The sequence below is a fragment of the Leuciscus leuciscus genome (genome assembly GCF_965113295.1).
Source record: "Leuciscus leuciscus genome assembly, chromosome: 4".
Taxonomy (NCBI): Eukaryota; Metazoa; Chordata; class Actinopteri; order Cypriniformes; family Leuciscidae; genus Leuciscus; species Leuciscus leuciscus.
In genome coordinates, this window is record NC_138728.1 from 18,403,967 (window position 1) to 18,429,108 (window position 25,142).

At 41.1% G+C, this 25,142-nt stretch overlaps 1 protein-coding gene and 1 long non-coding RNA gene across 10 annotated transcripts in view; both read right to left on the reverse strand.

The window, feature by feature from the left end:
- magi2a (membrane associated guanylate kinase, WW and PDZ domain containing 2a) overlaps nt 1-25,142 on the reverse strand; it is a 246,271-nt gene that overhangs the window by 125,364 nt on the left and 95,765 nt on the right. The window lies entirely within an intron of this gene.
- Nucleotides 5,261-6,668, reverse strand: LOC309497931. The gene is made up of 2 exons (XR_014205764.1): nt 6,562-6,668; nt 5,261-5,822 (listed from the first exon to the last, which is right to left on the reverse strand). It is a non-coding gene; the product is annotated as an uncharacterized lncRNA (long non-coding RNA).

The window sequence follows — 25,142 nt, forward strand, 5'->3', positions numbered from 1 at the left end:
GAGCGGCAGCTAACTGGGAACGCAAGATAAAGATTTGGAGGAAATGTTTATTTAAATACTAATGTAAGGTAAACGCATGTATGTAAAGTGGAGGGAACAGTGCTGTGAGCTGACTGCTGTGTGAGGAAGTGTCGTTGAATATTATACTTTAAATTCTGTCAACAATGATAACCTGTATAAAATCCTGCAACATTCGTGGTAAAGGGAAACTTTAATAGTTTAAAAAAAATACCAATGTGTTTTGTCTTAAGAGCCTTCCTCAGGGTATACAACAGACATAATACATGGACATTTTAAGAAAATGGTAACCTGCTCAGGCTCACGATTAGAAAGGCATGAACTTCCCCACCAATCATGTGTCCGTTTTAATAAACAATGAAATTTCACAATGATAAATAAAGCATTTACCTGTAAAGGTTTTCTGAAAACTCATGAGCTATGAAGGTTTTGTTTAACTTTTAATGATTGTTTATCTATGCATTAACAGTGGATGAGTGCTTCTGAGAAGAAACAAAAATTACATGCACACAAAGAAAACTAAGACTGGAAACTAAGACTGCAAACTAATCAAGCCAAAAACTAAACAACATGACTATGACATGACTCCCCCTCTCCTAAGGCACGTCCTCTCGCTGCAAAACATAGTCCAAACTGAGGAAGGAAGGAGGACGAGGTGCAAGCAGAGTAAGACAGAAAGGAGACGATGACCAGAAAGAAGATGAAGTTGGGGGGAGCCAGGGGGAACCAGATCAGATAAGGGAGGAGCAGGAGGATGACCTAGAGCCATGACAGGATGAAGGTCCACGGGGGAGCCGATGGAGGGAGAAGGCATGTTGGAGCCTTGGTGGAGAAACCAGATGGAACCAGGGAGACGACTGATTGAGGTAGAGCCGCTGGAGACCAAGGCGGAGCTGAAAAGCCAGGGTGATGCCAAAGGCCTAGAGGGACACAGTGGAGTTGCAGGCAGGCGTGACTGAGGTGGAGGCGTGGGCTTGGCAGACCGGGATGAAGATGGTGGGAGTGAGGACCATGGTGAAACTGGAGTGAAGGAGGAGCCTGGAGGAGTCAGAGAGGTGGAGAGTCGAGGCACAGCAGCTGACTCAGAAGTTCGAAGTGTAGCCAGAGCGATGGTGGACCAAGGTGAAGCCAGAGGGATGAGGAAGCCCGGCGGAGCTTGAGGGATGGCAGGCCATGCTTGAGACGAGGGAGCATTGAGCCAAGGTGAAGCCGATGGGTCGGAGGGCTGAGGAGGAGCTGATGGGATCCATGAGCTAAGGCACAACTAATGTCTAGAAAGCCTTAGGCAGATCTGTGCAGCAGAGCGGAACCACTAGAGGATCTTAAGTGCTGAAGGGAGACAGCAAAGACTAGGTTGATAATCTGGATGCCTTTGGCAGTGGAGGAGGGAGGCTGGGCAGGACCATCTGCGATGAAAGAGACTTGGTGCTGGGCTTAACCAGAGACGACTTGTAACAGGGCTTATTCAGTGATGACGGAGATGATATGGAACTGTGGGACCGGCGATGACTGAAGTTCAGCAAAAACCTCATCCAGCTCATCATATAACATATCTAGCGATGACTGAGATGATTTATGTCGGGCTCGGGCTCTGAGTCAATAGTGTGCTCTGGAATTCCTGTGGCGGACATGGCTAACGGCTGGTTGGGCTCTGGATTGAGAGTGGGGCTGGTGATGTCCTCATCTGTGATGTAGACTGTAAACGGTGGGATATTTTGAACCAGCACCCACTCCACATATTAGGCGAAGCTCCCTCGAGGAACTTGCGTGGGCAGGCATGCCTTCGACCACTCATTGAGGCTGGTATAGTAGAAAATACATTGCGAATGGTTGGGGTAATGAGTTCGGCATGCTAAGTCTAGAAAGTCCCCTGTGTGATCCTCGACGGAACGTTCCCCCTGCTCCAGCAGAAGCAAATGGACTGGGGGGACATCCATTTAAATTTTAGCTGTATAAATCCTTTGTTTGGTCTCGTGTTCTGTCACGGGTTGGCTGTAGCACAATGGCTAACGGGGCGAAATATGCCCCCGATGTTCATATCTGCTTTTTTAATTTCACATCACTCGTTCATTTCTTCTTTTCCCTTTCAGTATTTTCTTATTTAGCTCTTTTCACATGAAATACTTGAATGTTGAAAGCATAAACAGTACTGCAATTATTTTATGTAAAATTTTTCGAAAAGATACCGGTGCACCTATAGGCATGACAACTATCAAACCAAAAAACAGAATACAGTTCCCAAGATATCATCAAAACACATTTTTTATAATCTATAGTACATCAGCTATACACACAGACACCAAAGTCAACCCCTGCCCACCACAGACTGCCAACTCCACATAAAAATTAATTGGATCCCACTAAAGGTGTCCGCCATGACCACTTCCACCAATGCAATTTAAGTTTTTTCCTCTTTTCTCCCTCTCTGTTTAATGGCGGACGGCCAGATAGATAGAGTGAGTCTCAAGCACGACGTTGAAGCTTTACAGTTCAACTAATCCAATTTCACCCACAGACAAATCATCTCTGGCCATATACAGGTTTAATAGGAATCTTTTAGGGGGTTCCATAAAAGCCATTCACTGGTGTCGAATATCCATTTACAGTGATTTTTGCACATGGTGGGGGAAGACTATCACCTTCCCCTTGGCTAAACCCTGGGTGCACAGCATATGGGAAAGGACAATGACATCTGGAAAAAAGCATTTGAACATAATATAATTTTCTGGAACATTGAGAGACAATAGCTCTATTCCAAAACCAAATAAGCTACCTTCCTAGATACCATTTTGTGAGAACCGAAGCCATTTGGTGTTATTGACGTCAAACCAGGTGTGGCGTATCCTGACACCAAGTTTAAAACGTGAAAGTGCAGATGAGATTTGACAGCTATTGCAGGCACCACAATTTTCAGTGAATAACAACTTCAATTTTGCTCTATTCCTCACACAAATTTTGCTTTCTTCCTCACACAAAGCTATTTTTCTTCAGAAGATTTTGAATACAGTGCAGTTGCATGGACTACTTTTATTTTGGTTTATTTTTTTGCCTTTTGATGGTCATAATACGCTATCAGAGAATCTCGAAAATGGCTTTCCATGTCTTCCACAGAAATAAAGGTTTAGAAGAACAAAAGTGCAGTTTGTAGAATTATTGCTTTAAAAATCTACTATTATAGACCAATTTATGTGTATGTGTTTTTGTGTCATTAACTTAGCAAAAGTATAACGCAAAACTACACTGTAAAGAACTTTGCATCTGTTTGTGTGGTAAATGTGGGTTACTGTTAATGGACTCTAAATCAGTCACTTGAGGTTCTATTTAGACTAGGATGTTGCTTTAGAAAGTAGTTGCCTATGTAGACAACAAAGCAGTGTACTAGGGATTGGAACAGAGCCAATGTGTAATGATTTATTCTTAAAATAATTGGAGTATCTTCAGCTGAAAAATGCTGACCCTTTATTTACCTATAAAATCCAACAGCATATTAATCTCCCAAATATCTCCAATAAAATCTCCTACAGACTAAATCAAAGGCAATATACTTTGCATCACAAATCACTTTCCCATATTTGTATGAATACAAATGATGTATTCTTTGTGTTGTTTTATTTATCAGCATCTTCTTACATATTAATATATCAGCTGTGTTACTTTGAATCAACCATATGTATTTGTATCAGGGTTCTTGCAGGTTTCAGCAAGTCAAATTTAAGACCTTTTTAAGACATTTTACGACCATAAAGTTTGAAATTTAAGACCTACCAAAAAAAAAATTCAAATCAAAGAATTCATTTTATTTCAATGAATTAAGTAATTGAAAAAACATTAAATTTAATTTACAGATAAAACAATCACATTAGTAACCTTCCACACCCAACAACGTGTGTCAGAATCAGATATATAATTTTTTTTATAGAAAATTGTACTATGCATATTATAGGCCTACTGTAAAAAACACATAATTAGTTGATTTTAGTTGATCATAGTTGATCATAACTAGAGATGAAATGGCATGAACATTTCATTTCAATGATTATAGTGACAAAAATGACCACGGTTATCACAGAATCCTGTTCAAAAAGTACTAATACTACACAATGTCGAAAACCAGCAAATAACAAATAAAATTTGCATCAATATGCACTTTTTGTTTACATAAACATTAAAATAATACCATTAAAAATGATAGCCAGATTTTAAAAGTGTCTTGCAACATGTTATATACTAACATGTACAAGTTCAAATAAAGTTTAGACAAAAAAGTTGTTTTTATAAAAAGATAAACCTCACATATTTCAGACTTTAAATATTTTTTTATAAAAAGATAAATTACTGACATTTACAATGCACTTTAGCTTATCTTTTATTATTAATAGTAAAATTCGGTCGGATTTTCCCGTGGCGTCTGTCGTTGCAATGCAACCATGCACTGCGCTCTCCACAATGCAGGCATGAAAACAGGTCAGGGGTAAAAAAGGTGAGAAGGATGCGGCAGCAAAAAATCCAATCCAATCAATTTATATATATATATATATATATAGTGCTTTTTAAATGTTAAATTCATCAATCTGGTGCAAATTAAACAAAGAAAAATTATTTTAGTTACAGTGTCTGTCTACATTACTACTACATAATAATAGTTACAATATTAATCCCATGATAGTAATAGCCATATATTGTAAAACAAATGCACTGAAAAATAAAGGAAACTTTCATAATTAGTTTTGTACTAATTTCTATACTTGAAAGAGTATATTTCTATACTTCACATTAAAGGTGTGATTGGGCTAGCCCAGTGTCAATCAAGAAAAGAACCAAATGGGCCGCTGATCTACGTGTTACATGGGGTGTCAGAAAAAAAAAACTAACGCTGACTTTTTATTGACCAATGCATTACGCACTAACCCAGCGCCGCCAATTAAGCAAAACAAAACGAATGGGCCGCCGATGTACGAGTTTTATGGGCCGTTAAGACAAAAAACGAAACAAAAAAGTATGAGATGTATCGGCCCAAAAAGCACGTCGGCCCACCGGGAATCTACCGGTAGACCCGATGGCATGGCATTAGCCTACATGCCTGGACACAAAACAAAATCCTACCTGTAGGCTTTCACCATCCACTTATTTAGCTGCTGTTGCATCAATTGACATGCCATCTCCTTTTCTCTCTTTCTTTTTCTATGTTTAGAAAACATAGAAAGACCGCCGACAGCTTTTTTGCATTATCCATCTTTTTCGACGACAACTCACTACTCGTTCCTGCTCGCTCAGCGCTCACGGCGCCCGCGCCCGCTCGCGATATTATCCCGCCCACTTCTATGTCAAAATTAAAAATAATGACATTGGCAACATCGCTGTCTGTATCTGACAAGACAGTTAACATTGTAAGCTAACTTACCTCAGGCTTGCTTTCCGACGTGCGGTTCTTTGTTCGGCAGTGTGTCATCAGACTCGCGGTGTTAAAGACTTTGAAAACAATTCTGCCCTACTCTGACTCGGATTGGCTGTCAGGTTTCTGCATTAGGAATGATGATTGGTTTTTTAAAGCTGCTAAGTTTATGGTAACTATAGAGATATAGCGGGTAAATGCTGGCCACAGCCACCAAGGTGAGAAGTTTTCATGCCTGTCAATGACAAAGAAGTTTTAGTGGCTAATGGATTTCCACCGGCGAGAAACGCTTGCTGTAGCTCTGCTTCAAAATTTATTTACGGAGAAGAGAAAAACACCCGTAGTGTTTGGGTGCACCCGCATCCTTCCAGTTGAGTGAGCTTTCAATGGGCTTGTTCGACTTCATGCAGCTCTGCGCAGAACGATCGGCGGCTGACTTGAAGCAGTGCATGCCGGTTAGAAATTTTGTCCGACTTGATACAGCGCCGACGCCACGTGACTGTGACGTATGGCATCAAAGTACCGCGAGAGCGTTTCGAGAGTAGCCGGAGAACTCAGCCAGCGCAGCTTCTCAAGAGCGGCTGCACTGGGCTGCAGGAGGGCTGATGACGACACAGCTGTTCCACGATTGGCCGGATTCACCGCATGACAACGATCACGTGTGTTTCGTGTTTATTCGAACACCTTTAGTTCCTCTAATGCTCTCAAATCAGTTTATTATAACAGTGAACACTCTTTTCATGTCGTTGTCATGTTATATTGTGTCATGTTTATCAAATTAAAACTGCTTAAAAAACGTAGACTCCACTTCATTGATAGTTGCTTATGTTGAACTTTATTCTTGTTCAAACAGACGCTGTATGAAGCAGTACATAAAGTATTGAATGAACATGTCTCATGAAATGAAACATCTGTGTATTATTTGGCAAATATTGCATTTATTTCACTGCAGCTGTGGTAAAGTATGCAAACACCACGTGAGCGGTCACTACGGGAACCAGAAAGTGTCCGACTTCACGTCTCCGTTTGCAGCTCCTCCCCGCCTGCACGCGGCTACTCTCGCCGATCGGTTACATCCAGCCGCAGCCGATGTCGAACACACCTAATGTTGTTACGGAAAGGGGCGAAGCTGATTGGTTGGTTCTTGTCACATGACCTGCGGTGCGTTTGCGGCATTCTGAAGAGTTGAGATTTTTTTTATCTCGCTGAGCCTGGAAAAAAACGAGTGCGTCGCTTCAATTATGAGCGCGCGCGCGCCTACATTTGAACGAACTTGAGCGCGCAAAAGATGTGATATGTGAACGGCCTGTTGGCGAGACCTTTTTTAGACCTGACTAAATGAAATTTAAGACCACGGATCAAAATCTGGCTGTTTTTAAGACATTTTAAGGCCTTAAATTTAAAGTTCAGAATTTTAGACTTTTTAAGACTTTTTAAGACCCCGCGGGAACCCTGTTGTATATGCATCAAATTCACTCTGACATGACATAATGTGATTTATGATATTTTACAAGAAATTTCTGTAGCACGTCTGGAGCAGTGTAACACACAATCTGTTTAAACACTCGAGGGAATTTATGCAATGATTATCTCTTTTGCAACAATTAAGGGAAATCAATCACTCAAATAATGGATGGAAGGATGGATGGAAAAACAAATTAGTGGATGGATGGACATATGAGAGGATAATAGATCAATATACGTACATATGGGTGGATAAATGGATGGACAGTTGGATGAAAGGATGGACAAAAGTATGGGTAAATATGGATATATAGATGGATGGATGGTTGGATGGATAAAGATGAATTGACATACAGAAGGATGGACTGATGGTTAAATGGATGGATGAAAAACAAATGGATGGGTGGACAGATAGATTGGATGGATAGACAGATGAATTGAAGGATGGACAAATGGATGGATGGATAGATTGGATGGACAGAAAGATGGATGGATAACAGATGAAGTGACAAAAAAGGATAGACTGATGGACAGATGGATTAATGGATGGATGGATTGAATGATTGATGGAAAGGCAGACATATGGATGAATGGATGGACAGAAGTATAAACAGAAAATAAAGAACAAATAAAAAACCCAGAACAAATAAAGATTAACTGGGGCCTTATGGTTTTACAAATACTATTTGCTTTATTTCTATTTTCTTTTTTGTTGTGTTTTTATGTTTTATGGGGACTCTCCATAGACATAATGATTTTTATACTGTACAAACTGTTCTATCCCCTAACCCTAACCCTACCCCTAAACTGACTCATCACAGAAAAATGTCTGCATTTAAAAAAAAACAAAAAAAAACAGCACTTAGTATGATTTATAAGCTGTTTTCCTCATGGGGGCCAAACAACTTCCCAACAAGGACAAGGATTTCTGATCATTGCCGTCTTTGTGGGGACATTTTGTTCATGTAATTTAGGGTTTATCAGGGCAACCACACACACACACACACACACACACACACACACACACACACACACACACACACACACACACACACACACACGCTTGCTTGCTTTGGCTTCTGCTGTGCCTAATCATGCTTTTTATGGGCTTGGGTTATCCAGCATGGCACAGTTAAAACCCCTGCAAGACATTAAGGTCCTGATTATATGCCACTGCAGTTATGAAGCTCTTCCTCAATTACGCTAATATGATCACCTCTGATAATACTACTCCTAATATAGAAGAGCACAATAAAAACAAAAAGCAGCATGATACATTTCCTCTCCCTCAGTGACATTTTGTTTGTCCTGAAAGGCAAACAACAGGAATATGTATGAAAAATCACATTAGTATCAAGTGCTTGGTGTAATGTATTCAGTAGATATGTGCCATACATCTCAAATCCAACACCAAGCTCTTTATGCATTGAGGTATGTTGCCATTGCATTCATATTCACAAGAGTTTTGAGACAAAATGAATACATCACTTGGCATTTATGGATCTTTGGAGGTTGACCTTGTCTCTGCCTGCATAAATAGCCTGCTTTTACGAGAAATGGCTTTTAAGAAAAAGATTTTTCAAAACAAAATAGCTACCCACCATGCTTCACTGATGTCGTGCGGTAAGTAAAGCTGCGTCAACCCATTTCATTTATCTTGAGCTATTGTGGTTAACTAATATTGTGCCATACAATCTCTGTAATTTTGCAAATTAACTTTAATGAAAGTTTTAGCTTAGCAGTACATCCAAACACAAACTGACAACCTATATTAGCGTAGACATATAACAGACCTTTCCTGTTGTGGATTTTCGTGTGATTTTGTTGTATTTTTACGAAACCTTGAGCTCAACATGTACATATTAGTTTAACAATACTGCCGACCATTACTCTTGTTGTATTGTATCACATGCTGGTTTATTTATGGAGCGTTTTGAATTATTTATGTCAAATTTGACATGTGATACAAGGTGGTGAATGTAGTGACAGTAATGCTAACCATCTTAGCGCCTCAGATCAAGCAGCACGTGAACTGATCATCTCTTCCTCTTAACTACTAGTTAATAGTAAATAAGCACGAATGAACATTAGAAGGTATGTTGAAAGATACAGTACAACTTACAGAAATGTATCATGTCTCATGTAATCAATCAATCAGTGTTTCAACCGAAGAAAGAGGTCAATAATTTTGTAAGCAATATGTCAATAACATTACATATACCTTTTTTTTTAAAGAAAAATTAACTATAGAGAGGAGTATTTTGCTAAATATATGCACTATATTACATAATTATTATATTTTTCATAAAAAATATGATAACGTTATTATTGTAAAACTGCATTATATTTATTTGAGCTGTTAATTTTAACCTTTAATAATAAGCTGACAGGGCATCCTGTATGTTTACAGCATTAGTTGAGAGATTTTTTCCTTGAGAAAAATTAACATGCAGGTACTGTACCTGATATTTATCCAAATGAATCGATATTGAATCAGGATCAGAATCAAATCGCGAGCTTATGAATTTAAATCGTGAGCCTACCAGTCATTGTACCATTTAAACATTGTAACGTTGTCACTAAACTTATTTCTATATTCTAATATACTAATAATTTAATAAACTAAATTCTGTTTAGTTAACAAATGTTTTGGCAATCATGATATACTTGATGTGATGTTTTTAATCTATACGTCACAAATGCTGTCGTAACCAATCACGTCAATGTGTAGGCGGGCTTTAGCATTCCATTAACTGTGCTGTGAAGCAATGGAGTCTCTACCATTAACTGTGCTGTGAAGCAATGGAGTCTCAAGAGAAGCCAGGTTATCCCTATATTTTTCTGTTTATATATAAAAAAATAAAAAAACGGGTACATTTAGCAATTATATCGGGTTAATTTTGTATATGATATATATTTTACGATGTTATGATTAACTATATGCCTATATCTCCACTGACGTTCGAGTTGTTCAAAGCGTTTCTAAGTATACAGATGTTTAGAAGGCAGCTGTCTGACTCTGAGATGGTGAACGTAACATTAACAACACATTATTAGCTGTTTGAGAACATAGTCAAGCTAATGGCTAATCATATCAGTTACCGTTATGTGTCCGACCTTTTTTTCACAGGAAAAAAACTTTTAAATATGTCATTTTGGTGAGTTTTAAGGGATAAAATGATTGACTACAGGGAGACTTTAAGCAATACAATGTTAAAATCAGATACTGCATGTGTGTAGTTAGCCTACACTTGGAAAGACATTGTTTACCAATAAACGGCTTAGTAGTCTGATGGCCTGATCATACAATACACATGGCAACAAATCACGCCGACCTTTCTGATTGTGTGAAAGAAAGTTGTGCGTGTGTGTGTACTGGAGATAAGTGCAGGAGGGTATGGAGGGTGTTTACCTGTCTGGCTGTTGTGTCGGAGTAATGGAGGCTCCTTATCATGTGCACACAGAGCTCAGAGTACAGGGGACACAGAATCCCTCCTGACAACAGCATCTTCACACATACACACACACACACACACACACACCATGCGCAAGCGCTGAGAAACAGATTTATTGAGGTGAAAAACAGCATGCCTTCGCACGCCTGTGAGTGTGTGGAAGTTGCTTGAAGTTTGTGTTTACTTGCTACATTTTTAATGACTCATGTTTTTTAGTTCAAATAAAAGGCAGGGGAATTTATGTGCGATGGATGGATGGATGGATGGATGGATGGATGGATGGATGGATGGATGGATGGATGGATGGATGGATGGATGGATGGATGGATGGATGGATGGATGGATGGATGGATGGATGGATGGATGGATGGATGGATGGATGGATGGATGGATGGATGGATGGATGGATGGATGGATGGATGGATGGATGGATGGATGGATGGATGGATGGATGGATGGATGGATGGATCGATCATATTGCCCAACTCTAGTATTGAGAATGAAAAATGGTGCTGCTCTATGTGGGGAATTGAACTGAGCATCTGTATGTAACACTTCACACATAGGTACAGAGTCCACTGGTTAGCAATTAGCACTAATAGGCTAATAATGAGGGTTGGACTGGGATTCCCTATCTCCATCATGCCCTTGAGCGGGCCACTTAATCCCAGGTTGCTTTGGGGGACTGAACTTGTAATAAATGGACTTAATCTCTGGATAAGAATGAGTCTGCTAAATATAATAACAGGTCCATGCATGGGGCATTATATCAAATGGTCAATGTCTTGATTTGACTCTCCCATAGGGGAAGGTTCAGCATGTAGAATAGCAGTTGGCATTTAAACAGAAGGGCAACAAAATGGTTGGATTCTAGAGTTTCAACAAACAGGAACATGTTGTGACTGCCCCAATTTAATATACATTTTTAGTGGGTACATTGATTTAAAAGTATGTATAAGTAAGGTTGAATTAAATGACAGACTGAGGTAAATTAATCTTGAAGCCAAAAAGTCTGAGGTTTAAAATCAAGTTTTACTGAAGAAATAAATCAAATCTATAGTGACATGCACAAAAAAAGTATTTTAAGTGCACAACAAAAATAAGCAAGTGAGAAGCTAATGTCTAGATGGTAAATTTTGTGTTATAGAAATTGACTAATAAGAGTCCTGAAAAAAGTATCATGGTTTCCACAAAAATTAAGCATCAAATTAAGGAATAAATTACATTTAAAATAATAATCATTATGGGTGAGCCTTTTTTCAAAAACATTAAAGGTTATTAGTATATTAAATATTTTAGAGTTATATAGTGTTGCTTTCGTCAACGAAAATTATGACGAAATATTGTCGTCAACGAACCTTTATCACCTGACGAAAACGAGACGAGACGCAACGTAAATGCTGGTCATGTGACGATGACTAAAATAAATGTATAATGCAATATCGTTGACGAATAAAAACGAGACTAAATGTGGTTTAACAAAATAAAAACTATGCTAAAATGTCTCTTCATTTTCGTTGACCAAAACGAGACTAGACGAAATGTTATAACGTCACGACGAATGAGAGAGTTGTGCGTGAACCCGTTTATATAGCTACTGTCTATGGCGTGAACCCATAGCTTTGTCGGCTTTAAATTCTGGTTTGCGATCTGGTCACCCGATTATCAGCAAATTTAACAATATTATTCCATTAGTTATTCCATTAAAATGTCTCATTGATATATTTGACACATTCATAATCGTCACCCTCTGGTTACATGAACGCGTCACCACCGCATCAGCACAGAAAACATGGAGTTTATTTTAAAGAATAATCGCACAACCTATTCGATATTCTATAATTAAATAAACTAATCGAATATTCAAAAAACGTGACTCATCCCTGCATGGAATCTCTTTCTTTTCCCAAATCTTCACTCACGTCTCACCCATTTTCTAAGGGGATTATAAACGTTTCTTCATTGGTTCGCTTTTAATAAGGCCTATTATATTCGTATTCTTTACTGTGGTAAAGTAGAAAATGCTGTAGGACAGATAGCCTACATTTGTACTTGCATGTCAAATTCTACAGTTTGTGCTTGTTATAGACATGGTAAGGCGCGTCAAGTTTAGTTGTAAAGCGCGTTTCACACGCGCGGGTGATTTTTTGTTTCACTTTCTCTGGCAGCGCAATCTCAAACATAGCTTAAATATCTCGCCCTTGTGGAGGATAAAATTCGCTCTTCAGACCATTTTACATCAAGTTGAAAACATGAAGATATCAGAAAAGAGATCGATGGACTCTTTCCTGCTCGTGTCCCACATCCCTCTCAAAGCGCATTGTGGTAGGCTATATCACGCGTCTTTGTGTGGAAATAAACCAAAAACAACACTAGAGTTATATAATGGGTGGGAAAAATAATAAGCTTCTGCTTCATCCCGCTTCTTTTCGAACATATAGTAATTATTGTTATAATACTTTATAGATATTGTTTTTTTCTTTCGGTATGTTGCAACATTTTATTTGTATTTGTATTTTTATATTTTATATTGTTTGTATATTTTTGTGTTCAAAATAATACAAAATAAATACATAAAATCCTTCGCTGCATGACAAGAAGCCAGATATCTCAACAATGTTTCACTGAAACCATTAGGATGGTCATGTAAAGTTTGGTAATATCAGCTCACTGCACCCAAAATAGCAGCATATTTTTCATTTGTACATGATATTATTTATATTTCTTGGACCAGAAATCACAAAAGCACTTTTCAAAGCCAAAAGGATGTGGCAGAGATGGTCTCTCAGGATAATGTTCTGTTATTGAAACAGAAAGTTATCTCTTCAAAAAGACAATCATACCGAATCAAGTGCACCCTCTTCCTCAGTCTAAACAGCCCAGGCCATTTGAGTAAAGACATTGCATTGGGCAAGATTTGACAGGTGACACATTTGGGTGCATCAACAACACACATTTCCCAGAGGGCTTCAGTGACAGGAAGACTCTTCTCATTGTCACTTGACTCACTCTCTCTCTTTTCAAGGGACAAATCACATTACCACACACACACACATCCACATATCTGCGGAAACGGCGAGATTTTCTGGACTAATGGTGTAGAGTATGAGCATGTGTGTGTGTGTGTGTGTGTGTGTGTGTGTGTGTGTGTGTGTGTGTGTGTGTGTGTGTGTGTGTGTGTGTTCAGTTTTCATTGTATCTCTTGAGAGCATGATGCAGGACATTCTGAATGAAATTAAAAGTGTGTATGAGTTTGTTTGGGTTAGTTGACCTAAACTTGAACATTCAGGGACCATTCATCCTCACCTCACTTGCACATTATTAATCCTCATGTTGTTCCAAATATGACATTCTTAATTCCGTGGATCACAGAAGGAGAAGTTTAGCAGGATATTCATGTTGCTCTTTTCCATACAATGAAAATGAATGGGCTGAAAATTAATTGACCTTGACACTTTTGTTATTTTAGTACGATTTACTGTATATACTATTATTTTAGTATTATTTATATAGTTTTTATTAATACTAGAATTTATTATTTATATGGCATTTATTAATTATTTATATAGGTTTTACATATGTTTGTAACACATTAGCATAATTGGCTGCCTGCGTACAACGTCTACTTTGACCCGTAAAGGGGTAGTTGTAGCTAAGGCCTGGAAGACTTTGGTTCATGTTGATATTTATTTATTTTTATATATTTTTTTTTACCTTGGCTGCATGCTAACCTACTGTAGAAGATCTCCAAAACAAAATGAGGAACCTTTCAAATAGCATAATAGTGGCATTTTAATAACAACAACGCTGCTTGACACGGTCATAAATGGGTTTTGTCTGTTTTATATTTTTTTCCTTCTGCATGTTGGCATATTCAAATAAGTTGAGTAAAAAAAAGCTCCCCTGCACTATAGCTCAATTCTTTTTTACACGTACGCATATTACATAATAAAAGTCTTCTTTAACTAAAATAGCTACCACTATGACTCAAAACTTCCATTTCAACATAAATTCTAAAGGACTAGCAGTAAATGCACTTTACTGTTTCCTCCACACTGAGGTCCTCCACTTACTGCATTCAGAGTCAGTTCTGCTGTAAGTCTGTGTGTCCGAGCTGTCTGAGCTTCACAAAATGTTTCTCCTGTTGTTTCGACCTATCTGAGAGGAACAGGCCTGCCTCTGGGAAAGAAAGCCAGGCAGTATTACAGAGCTTAGCATGAAAGTTTGTAAGGATATGTGAAACAGAAATGAATTTTGGCTTATCCGCTGCAGAATCCAAGCGCATGTTTGTTTTGTCTATCAGGAGTTTGAATACACTATATCAAAGTGTGTGTGCATCCACATAAAAAAGAAACAGAAAAAATGTTGTACCGTGTTTCTAAAACCCATTCCATGATTGTGGCCAAACGGTTTAAATCAGCTTAGGTTGGGTTAAGTGGTCTCCCATTCTCGCCAAGTTTGGGCTGGTCTGCTTTGCTGGTTTTAGAGGGGTTTTAGGCACTAGTCAGCAGGGACAGAAATCTCTCAGGTTTCATTTAAAATGTCTTCATTTGTGTTTTAAAGACATATCTTACGCTAGGGGAAAACCTCTTTTCCTCGAGATATTGAAGCCAAAAATTATCCTTAATTTTGCAATAATGTAAAACGCATTGCAGCAGCATGCAGACATGGGCGAGACAGCTCGCGCGCCAATTTGGCTGCTCTGCGGCAACTGCACCAGCCTATCGATAGAGGCTCCTCATGACGTCAGAACCAATGAGGGCGCTTCGCGCCCATTACGTCATGTCCCGCCGAAATCGGGTGGAGCCAGGGCTATAAATACGGCCCAGAGAGGCTGGTTTGGTCAGTTTTTCATCGCTGAAGCGAATCAGAACATGACGCATATACGATCAGTGATCGACGCTCTAGCGGTTTCAGCATCCTGAGCCGATAGGATTCGGGCGGGCAATACTGAAAATTTAAACCGAGAGCAACCTAGCTTGTAAAGCGGGAACCTCGAGGTTATAAAACCTTATAAATGTAGACGGGGAGGCCCAGCCTGCCGCAATACAGATATCTTGCAAGGCAATCCCACTGGACCAAGCCCACGACAAGGCCATGCCTCTTGTGGAGTGCGCTTTGACACCTATCGGGCATTGCAGGCCCTTGGATGTGTAAGCTAGCGCTATAGCATCAACTATCCATCTGGATAGACTCTGTTTTGACGCAGCTAGTTCCTTAGAACGTCCGCTGAACAAAACAAAGAGCTGCTCCGTCTGTCTGAAAACAGATGAGCGAGACACATAGACTCTTAACGCCCTGACCGGGCAAAGGAAGCCTGCGTCCCCTTCCTCCTCAGATACCGGCAGGGCCGACAGGGAGATAACCTGTGCCCTAAACGGTGTGTTGAGGGATTTAGGAACATATCCGTGCTTTGGTTTGAGTATGACTCTCGAGTCATTCGGCCCAAACTCCATACACGTCGCGCTCACTGAGAGCGCTTGCAAATCCCCTATGCGCTTCACTGAAGCGAGAGCCAGAAGAAACACTGTTTTGAAAGACAAGAGTTTCAGGTCTATTGACTGTATTGGCTCGAATGGGGCACCTTTCATGGCTTCCAGAACCGTGGAAAGGTCCCAAACGGGAACTAAGGGTGGTCTGGGAGGGTTCAGCCTCTTAGCTCCTCTAAGGAAGCGAATGACCAGATCGTTCCTTCCTAATGACTGGCCAAGCGGTGGTTCAGCGAACGCTGCTATGGCCGCCACATAAACTTTGAGCGTGGATGGGGTTCTGCCCTTATCCAGAAGCTCTTGTAAAAAGGAGAGAACCTCCGGCACCCCACAACGTGAGGGTGAAGTGCCACTCGCTGTACACCAGCTAGTGAACACAGACCATTTTGAGGAATAGAGCCGCCTCGTAGATGGAGCTCTAGCCTGCGTGATCGTGTTTAACACTCCCGCTGGGAGGTTAACGGGTACCCGTTGATGGCCCACACATGTAGGGACCAAAGCTCCGGGCGAGGATGCCAGATCGAGCCGTTCGCCTGCGAGAGGAGAACCCTCCTCACCGGTATCGGCCACGGGGCGGTACTCGTCAGCTGCATCAGGACTGGAAACCAGACTTGGTTTGTCCAAAATGGGGCGACGAGTAGCACTGGGCATCCGCTCTCCCTGATTCGCTCTAACACCTGGGGTAGGAGCGTGACAGGGGGAAACGCATAGAGCGGGCAGCGGGGCCAGACGTGAGCCAGCGCATCCCTGCTCTTGGAGAAGAATTCCTGACAGTGAGCGTTCTCTTGAGACGCAAATAGGTCTATTTCCGCTCTGCCAAATGTCCTCCATAGCATTTTGACTGTCTGTGGATGTAAAGACCATTCTCCTGTCGGCAGATTGTTTCTGGACAGTCTGTCTGGTCCCACATTCAGATGGCCGGGCACATGCGCTGCCCTGAGCGAGCGCAGATTGTGCTGAGCCCAGACCAGGAGGCGTTCCGTCAGCCTGTGAAGGATTCTGGATCTTATACCTCCTTGGTGATTTATATAAGCCACCACTGACATGTTGTCCGAACGGACCAAGACGTGGTGTCTTTTTATCTGGGGACAAAAGCGCCTCAGCGCGTTGTCGACTGCCATCATTTCCAGGCAGTTTATATGCAGAAGCTTTTCCCGTTCCGACCACTGGCCGAATAACGGTCTGCCCTCGAGCAGCGCTCCCCATCCCGAGGTTGAGGCGTCCGTAGACACCATCTTCACACTCGAGGAAGTCCCCAGGCTTACACCTGACCGGTACCAGTCGGTCACTGTCCAAGGTTTCAGAGCTGCGACGCATTTCTGATCGACCTTGAGGCGCGCGAGACCGGAGGTCCAAGCTCTGCGCGGCGCGCGCTTTCAACCAATACTGCAGCGGGCGCATGCGAAACAGACCCAGCTGAAGCACTGAGGATGCTGAAGCCATGAGACCCAGCATCCTTTGAAACTTTTTGAGCGGGACTAAAGCGCCGTGGCGAAAAATCTCTGTCATGCGCTGAATACTTAGTCTGCGCTGCGGCGACAGCTGTGCTGTCATAGACAGCGAGTCCAGATCTGTGCCCAGAAAAGATATTTTCTGACTGGGAGACAGTGAACTCTTTGCCCAATTGACTGTGAGACCTAAATTCTCGAGGTGATCGAGTAATATGGTCCTGTGTTCTATGAGCTCCGACTGTGATCGAGCTAGAACCAGCCAATCGTCCAAATAATTCAGCACTCGTATGCCTCGGAGCCTGAGGGGTGCGAGCGCTGCATCCATGCACATCATGAATACGCGAGGTGCCAGGGATAGGCCAAATGGCAGGACTGTGTACTGATATGCCTGGCCCTCGAAGGCGAATCTCAAAAATCGCCTGTGACGTGACGCTATTTGTATTTGAAAATAAGCGTCTTTCAGATCTATCGACATGAACCAGTCCCCTTGGCAAATTTGCGAGAGGATTTTCTTGGTCGTGAGCATTCTGAACCGTCGTTTCAGAAGTGCTTTGTTTAGTCGTCTTAGATCTAAAATGGGTCCGAGACCTCCGTCTTTTTTGGGTACCAGAAAATATCTGCTGTACATGCCCCCTTCGCTCTGAGCTTGTGATAGGGGTTCTATAGCCCCTTTGCTCAGTAACTTCGCTATTTCGGCCCGAAGTAGGTGTGCTACTTCCTTTTTCACCGTAGTATCGATTCGCGCCGCTTTGCGTTGCGGGCGTCGACCGAACTGTAGCGAATAGCCTCTTTCTATAATGTCTAGCACCCACTTCGAAACCCCGGGTAGCCTTGCCCATGCGTTTGCACGAATGGCTAGGGGTTGAATGCGAAGCGCGCTCTGGTCGCTCAGCGACAGAGGGGCTTCAGTGTGCTGCAACATAAGCGTCGTGCTTATGACATTCGAGGCAGGGGGCGCGCTGATAACAGCAGGCAGATTGCCCGCGCTCGACTCCTCTGCGGTGGTCAACCGAGAGGGGGAGGGCTGGGCGAGTCCCATAAGACCTGTCATGTCTATGTGTGAATGTGGGCGTGGGATAGCGGGCACATTTACAACACTGAGAGCATTGTCTGCCTGAGCAGAGCGAATGCATGTTGGTTTCGTTTTACAGAAAACCTTGAGACATGCAGAACGTAGTGTTTGTGGACACTGGGCAGTGGGCACATTTACCACATTTAAACAGGGGAAGACACAAAGGCATTTATATAGCGTGAGTATTATCAGAGAAACCTATGTTTCTGTGTAGAAATGAGCACTGGGCAGTGGGCATTTTGTTTACACTCATAACACCATCGGCCGTGGCCGGAACACCAGAAAATACACTCTATGGGATTTATCTGGGTAGCCGTAAAGCGGCGTTTGTGTGCAGGCAAGCGGGCTGTGTCGCCGACTTGTTTACTGCAGAATACACTGGAACAGTCGCATTTACTGGAACTGAACGAGCGAGAAGTTGCCATAGCAACAGAGAGCGTCAACATGCTGGCGTTTGTTTGCAGGCGTGCGTGCATTACAACAGGCTCGCTCACTGCAGTATGACATTTCCAGTCGCCTGAACTTCAGAGGGGAATGAGAAATGTGTGAGAAATAGAATTCGGCCCGGCCGCAGCGGGACATTATCACTCTTTTCTCCTTTCGCCAGTGACGCACGGGAACCATAGAAACGGTGTTTGGGTGCAGGCGAGCGGGTTGTACAACGCGCTCGTTGGCTGCAAAATGCACATCTGCAGTCGCCTTTCAGGGAACTGACAGAGCGAAGCATTGGAGGCATAATTAATCTGCCGTTAGACCGAGATTCGAACACCGGTCTCTCGTGTGAAAAACCAAAGATTCCGCCACTGAGCCACAGGGGGGAACACAAAGGCTTTCAGATGCACGAGCATATAAGAGCGTCAACATGTTTTCTTCGGCGTTTGCTTGCCGGCGCTGCAATATTTATATTTCCAGTCGCCTGATCAGGGAACTGAGAAATGTGTGAGAAAATTCAGGTCAGTCCAGCCTCGGCGGGACTAAAACGCTATTTTCTCCTTTCGCTGGTGATTGACACGTGAATGGGGCGCAGAGGCAGGGTAGCTTTCTTGTACGTAAAGAAAAACTAACCCCGACCGTCCGCTTCCAGCCTCCCCTGTGAACGGCGCATTTTGCGCGGCTCGAACAGAGGGAGAGAGAAAGCTAGCCCCGCTCCTGACATCCCCTGTGAACGGCGCGGTTTGCGCGGCTCGAACAGAGGGAGAGCAGGTATCATCCTCCAAGCAGGCAAGGCAAGCGGGCGCACCGGCGAGCTTTGCGGGTTGGGGGGGAAAGGGGCGTCTTGAAAAAGACGCCCGGCTCTTTAAGTGCAATGAGAGTGTGTGTCGTGGCGGCGAACACACACACATACACAAAACACAGTAACAGAGAAAAGGATATGTACGCCGGAAAGCGTCAGCAGGAACGGCGACTGAAGGCGGCGAGTTGTCGACCGGCAGCTTCAGATGCAGACTAATCCCGCTTGGGTGCTTGCCATCAGACGGCGCGGCTTCCTCTCAGGATCCAGCGATGCGTGAGCCTGCTGAAGAGATGAAAAACTGACCAAACCAGCCTCTCTGGGCCGTATTTATAGCCCTGGCCCCACCCGATTTCGGCGGGACATGACGTAATGGGCGCGAAGCGCCCTCATTGGTTCTGACGTCATGAGGAGCCTCTATCGATAGGCTGGTGCAGTTGCCGCAGAGCAGCCAATGGGCGCGCGAGCTGTCTCGCCCATGTCTGCATGCTGCTGCAATGCGTTTTACATTATTGCAAAATTAAGGATAATTTTTGGCTTCAATATCTCGAGGAAAAGAGGTTTTCCCCTAGCGTAAGATATCTTACGCAAGTACGAGAGACCTCTCGTAAGAGAACTGTCGTGTCTCCAGTGTAGAGACAGTGTAACTGATATGTCCGGTTTCACAGACAGGGCTTAGATTAAGCCAGGATTAGGCATTAGTGCAATTAGGACATTTAAGTAGCTTTTATAAACGTGCCTTAGAAAAAAGAAAAAAAAAACATTAGTGTGCATCTTGAAAAAATAATGGCAGTGACATATTTTAAGATAAGTCAGTGCAAGTTGTTTTCAGTTAAAATAGCTCAAACATGCATTTTAGTCTGGGACTAGGCTTAAGCCATGTCTGTGAAACAGGGGGTTAATATTAGTCCTTGTATTGGAAATTCAATTCTTAACCTGACATGATATTTTAGAGACCAGAATATCATAGAGGGTGGCCTCTTGCCAGTAAGCAACCACCTAATAACATGTTAACAACACTCAAAAAAAGAAGCTGTAGAACAAACTTAATTAAATTAAGGAAAACCTTTCCACGATATTGAATTACATTTTCCCAACAAAATATATATATTTTTAATGATTTGTTTTGATCTTGTTGTAAAAACTTAAAATCATTTAGTCAAGACTACAAATTTTTTTTTTTTCATTCCTACTAGATTAAGTTTTGCCATGCCTAATAGAGAAATCCTGCCTAGATTAGATAAAATTACCAACATTAGAATTTTAGCTACTTGACACAACAGTTACTTCCAATGACAGTGAAATACTTCTGTTTAATTAAATTAAACCCATTTTTTATATAGTAACAATAAATATGACTTATGTAGGTCTAAGTGTGAGGATTAATGTATAGTGTTTACTGATGCCCACAGCCTAAACACAGTCACCACTCTTCTGCATAATGGTAACCACAAAATTCTAAAACATTACAGAAAGTTTCTAACATAACTGAGCATTAAACACTAACATTAAATAACAACATCTTTCCATTTACTGAAAAACACATAAAATAACATAAAATTATATATATATATATATATATACTGTTTGACAAGCTGGAAAGAGCTCACGTGAGCTACACCGTCGAACACATTAGCATGTTTAGTTGTTATTAGCACTCAAAAAAATGGTTTTGTGGCACTGTTCTTTTTACCCAATTATTTTTTGTTAAAGTAACACACATATATTTATTTTACCACCAAAACACTATTGTATTGCGTTTAATTAACTTAACCTGTATAATTTCCCACTACACTTCATTATCAATCGTTAAACTAATGTAAAGGGTTTAATTTCGCGATAAAAAAAAAACGGATGTGACGATTTCCAACGTATTGGATGAAGAAGGTGTGCGAAGAAGGTGGCAAGGTGCATGGCGTCAGAGCTAGAAGTATCAGCCAGGTAAGAAAATATAAAGTTAATCTAAAAGCAGAGTCTTTCATTTCGGTTAGTATTTCGGAAAGTCTGTTCTGGGATTATTTTAATATATTGCACTGAAATAAAATATTTTGGCAGCTTGTTCAAATTGCTTCATTAAAATGAGCTTAAGCAACACAATTGCTATACATTTTGTCCAAACTTAATTTGATTGTGTTCAATCTGCTTAAATATATGTGAAATGTCAAGTTTACTTAATCCGTTTGTGTTGGATTACATGAATGATTTGTGTTGCATTAACTGAAACTGGACGGTGCTTGTTAGTTCCCATATAGCTGAATTAAGAGAGAATAAATGTTGAAATTAAGTGTTATTTTATGTGTTTTTGAGAAAATGAGAAAACGAGAAGACTTGATAGTGTGTAATTGTGTTTAATGTTCAATTACATTGGAATTATTAGAACCATTTAAATTACAGTGGGTTACCATTGTGGAGAAGAGTGGAGCATTTGGTTAGGCTGTGGACTGATTCAAATATGTTTAACTCCTAGCTGAAGGAGCAAATCTTGGCATTTAAGATGTTAATAAGTGCTATTATTAGCTAATAGCTAGCTATAGTCTAGAAATTCAATTGAGCGACCTACAGTGACCGATGTACACTATCACATCATGTAAATCCAACATACTTTTATTTCAGTGCAGTTTTAAATAAACTAAAGCATGTTCACTAAACTTAACCGGTTTAAGTTACAGGGAAGCAATTCAATTGATTTGGTTGTACATTACTATTTCAAATAGATTCTCTCTCATTCAGTTGTGTTGTCACAAGACAAGGAACTTACATAGATTCAAAAAAAAATCCATTAATGCTAATAAAAAAATATTTGCTTGAGTGGAACCACTGTCCATAATTGAATTAAGTTAGTTTAAAGAATCATTTTTTCGAGTGACACAACTACGCACAATCACAGTCACACACACACACCCATTCACCGTGCTCATTAATGACAGGAAATACTGCAGCATTTAAGGGAGCACAGCTCGTTTAATGAGATGTAGCAGGAGACATTGTGCAGTGGGAAAGGTTAACTACTCCTGTCCGGATATCACTGAGAAAAAAAAAACACACACTTTGAATGAAGAAAAAAGAAGAGGACAGACACATCAAAGTATGTTCGGTCTTATAAATGCTAGAGTGTGAACCACTTTCAACTTTGCCTCTGAAACAGTAATAGAAAGAGAGATTAAAGGAAATAACAGCATAGACTCCAATTGAAGGGGTCAAGTTACATACTCTTACCCAGAACTTTCATGAATAATCCCTGTTCAAAGGAGAATCCTATAGATTAATGAAAAGAAGATATCTTAGACCCCCGTAAGACGCTTATGTCATATTTCACAAGATAAAGACTCTTTTTTGAAATGCTAACGGGTATCAATACAGCTCAAAGTTGGCTTCGTACTTTTCTACTGCTGCCTGGTTACACAAGTACATTTCCATTCATTCTGGCTGTGGCATTTTAAAATTCTTCAATAAAAAGCTCTGAGCCTTGAACTAAAGGTGCCATGTCTGAGATGAATCACATCTTATAACATTTGATTGAAAGGAATTTTTTTATTTTTTTTATTGAAATTCTGAACAAAAGACAGAGTGTATTTAATATCTTATATGAAGAAAATAAATAATTACTCTTCCAATAAAACATTGCAAACAGTATAATTAAATTAATAATGAGTGTTTTTTTTTATATATATATTTTTATTTTATATTTGAATCTGAATGTTTGCTTGGAGCTAAATTATATCGTCTATAGTTTCTAGAATTGTTGTAGCTGTAATGTTTGCATCAGATGGTGCCTATTTGTCACAATGAACTGATTCAATACCTGTCAAGTCAAGTCAAGTCATCTTCATTTATATAGCGCTTTTAAAGATTGTTCCAAAACGGCTTTACATTGATTATAGGAAATTAAAGTAATAGAGATTGTTTTGGCTTTATAGCAGCTCTAGAATAAAGTTATTGTCCAGCTAAAGTTAGTTTTGATTGATTCACTTCCGTCGCAACGATCATTAGTTATTAACTTAGGGGCCGCTAACACGACACTGTTTTAACAGAAAACTCTTAAGTTCTTTCTGCGCAAACTTCAAAAACGCGAACCCGTGAGAACGCTGATGGCGTGCACATGCGTATTACAAGTTCAGTCTATAGGTATGCGCGTTTGAATATATGTGCGCAGGGATGAATATATGCGTGCAGATAGTCCTTCCCTACCAACCAACCCTCAACAAACTAATTGTCTGGCCTTAAAATGTATAATACAGAATTTTTATTGCTTCCGTGTAGCCACGCAATCCGGAATTATCCCCACAACGCTTTATCTGTAGAGAGGTAAAGGGAGGGGAGGGAGGTCTTCACGGGGGAGAGACTAGTTGACACTTCAGGACTGCGTTGTATCGGGACCTGTATCGGTATTGGCACAGACACTTTTAAACATACAGTATCAGGTATCGGTTGGATGCAAACCAAATACAAATGCATTTCCAATTCCATGGGAAAGAGCAAACAGTGCAATATTTAAAATATATCTACAGTGGGGAGAACAAGTATTTGATACACTGCTGATTTTGCAGGTTTTCCCGCTTACAAAGCATGTAGAAGTCTGTCATTTTGATCATAGGTACTCTTCAACTGTGAGTGACGGAATCTAAAACAAAAATCCAGAAAATCACATTGTATGATTTTTAAGTTATTAATTTGCATTTTATTGCATGACATAAGTATTTGATACATCAGAAAAGCAGAACTTAATATTTGGTACAGAAACCTTTGTTTGCAATTACAGAGGTCATACGTTTCCTGTAGTTCTTGACCAGGTTTGCACACACTGCAGCGGGGATTTTGGCCCACTCCTCCATACAGACCTTCTCCAGATCCTTCAGGTTTCGGGGCTGTCACTGGGCAATACGGACTTTCAGCTCCCTCCAAAGATTTTCTATTGGGTTCAGGTCTGGAGACTGGCTAGGCCACTCCAGGACATTGAGATGCTTCTTACGGAGCCACTCCTTAGTTGCTCTGGCTGTGTGTTTCGAGTCGTTGTCATGCTGGAAGACCCAGCCACGACCCATCTTCAATGCTCTTACTGAGGGAAGGAGGTTGTTGGCCAAGATCTCACGATACATGGCCACATCCATCCTCCCCTCAATACGGTGCAGTCGTCCTGTCCCCTTTGCAGAAAAGCATACCCAAAGAATGATGTTTCCACCTCCATGCTTCACGGTTGGGATGGTGTTCTTGGGGTTGTACTCATCCTTCTTCTTCCTCCAAACGTGGCAAGTGGAGTTTAGACCAAAAAGCTCTATTTTTGTTTCATCAGACCACATGACCTTCTCCCATTCCTCCTCTGGATCATCCAGATGGTCATTGGCAAACTTCAGATGGGCCTGGACATGCGCTGGCTTGAGCAGGGGGACCTTGCGTGCGCTGCAGGATTTTAATCCATGACGGCGTAGTGTGTTACTAATGGTTTTCTTTGAGACTGCGGTCCCAGCTCTCTTCAGGTCATTGACCAGGTCCTGCCGTGTAGTTCTAGGCTTTTCCCTCACCTTCCTCATGATCATTGATGCCCCACGAGGTGAGATCTTGCATGGTGCCCC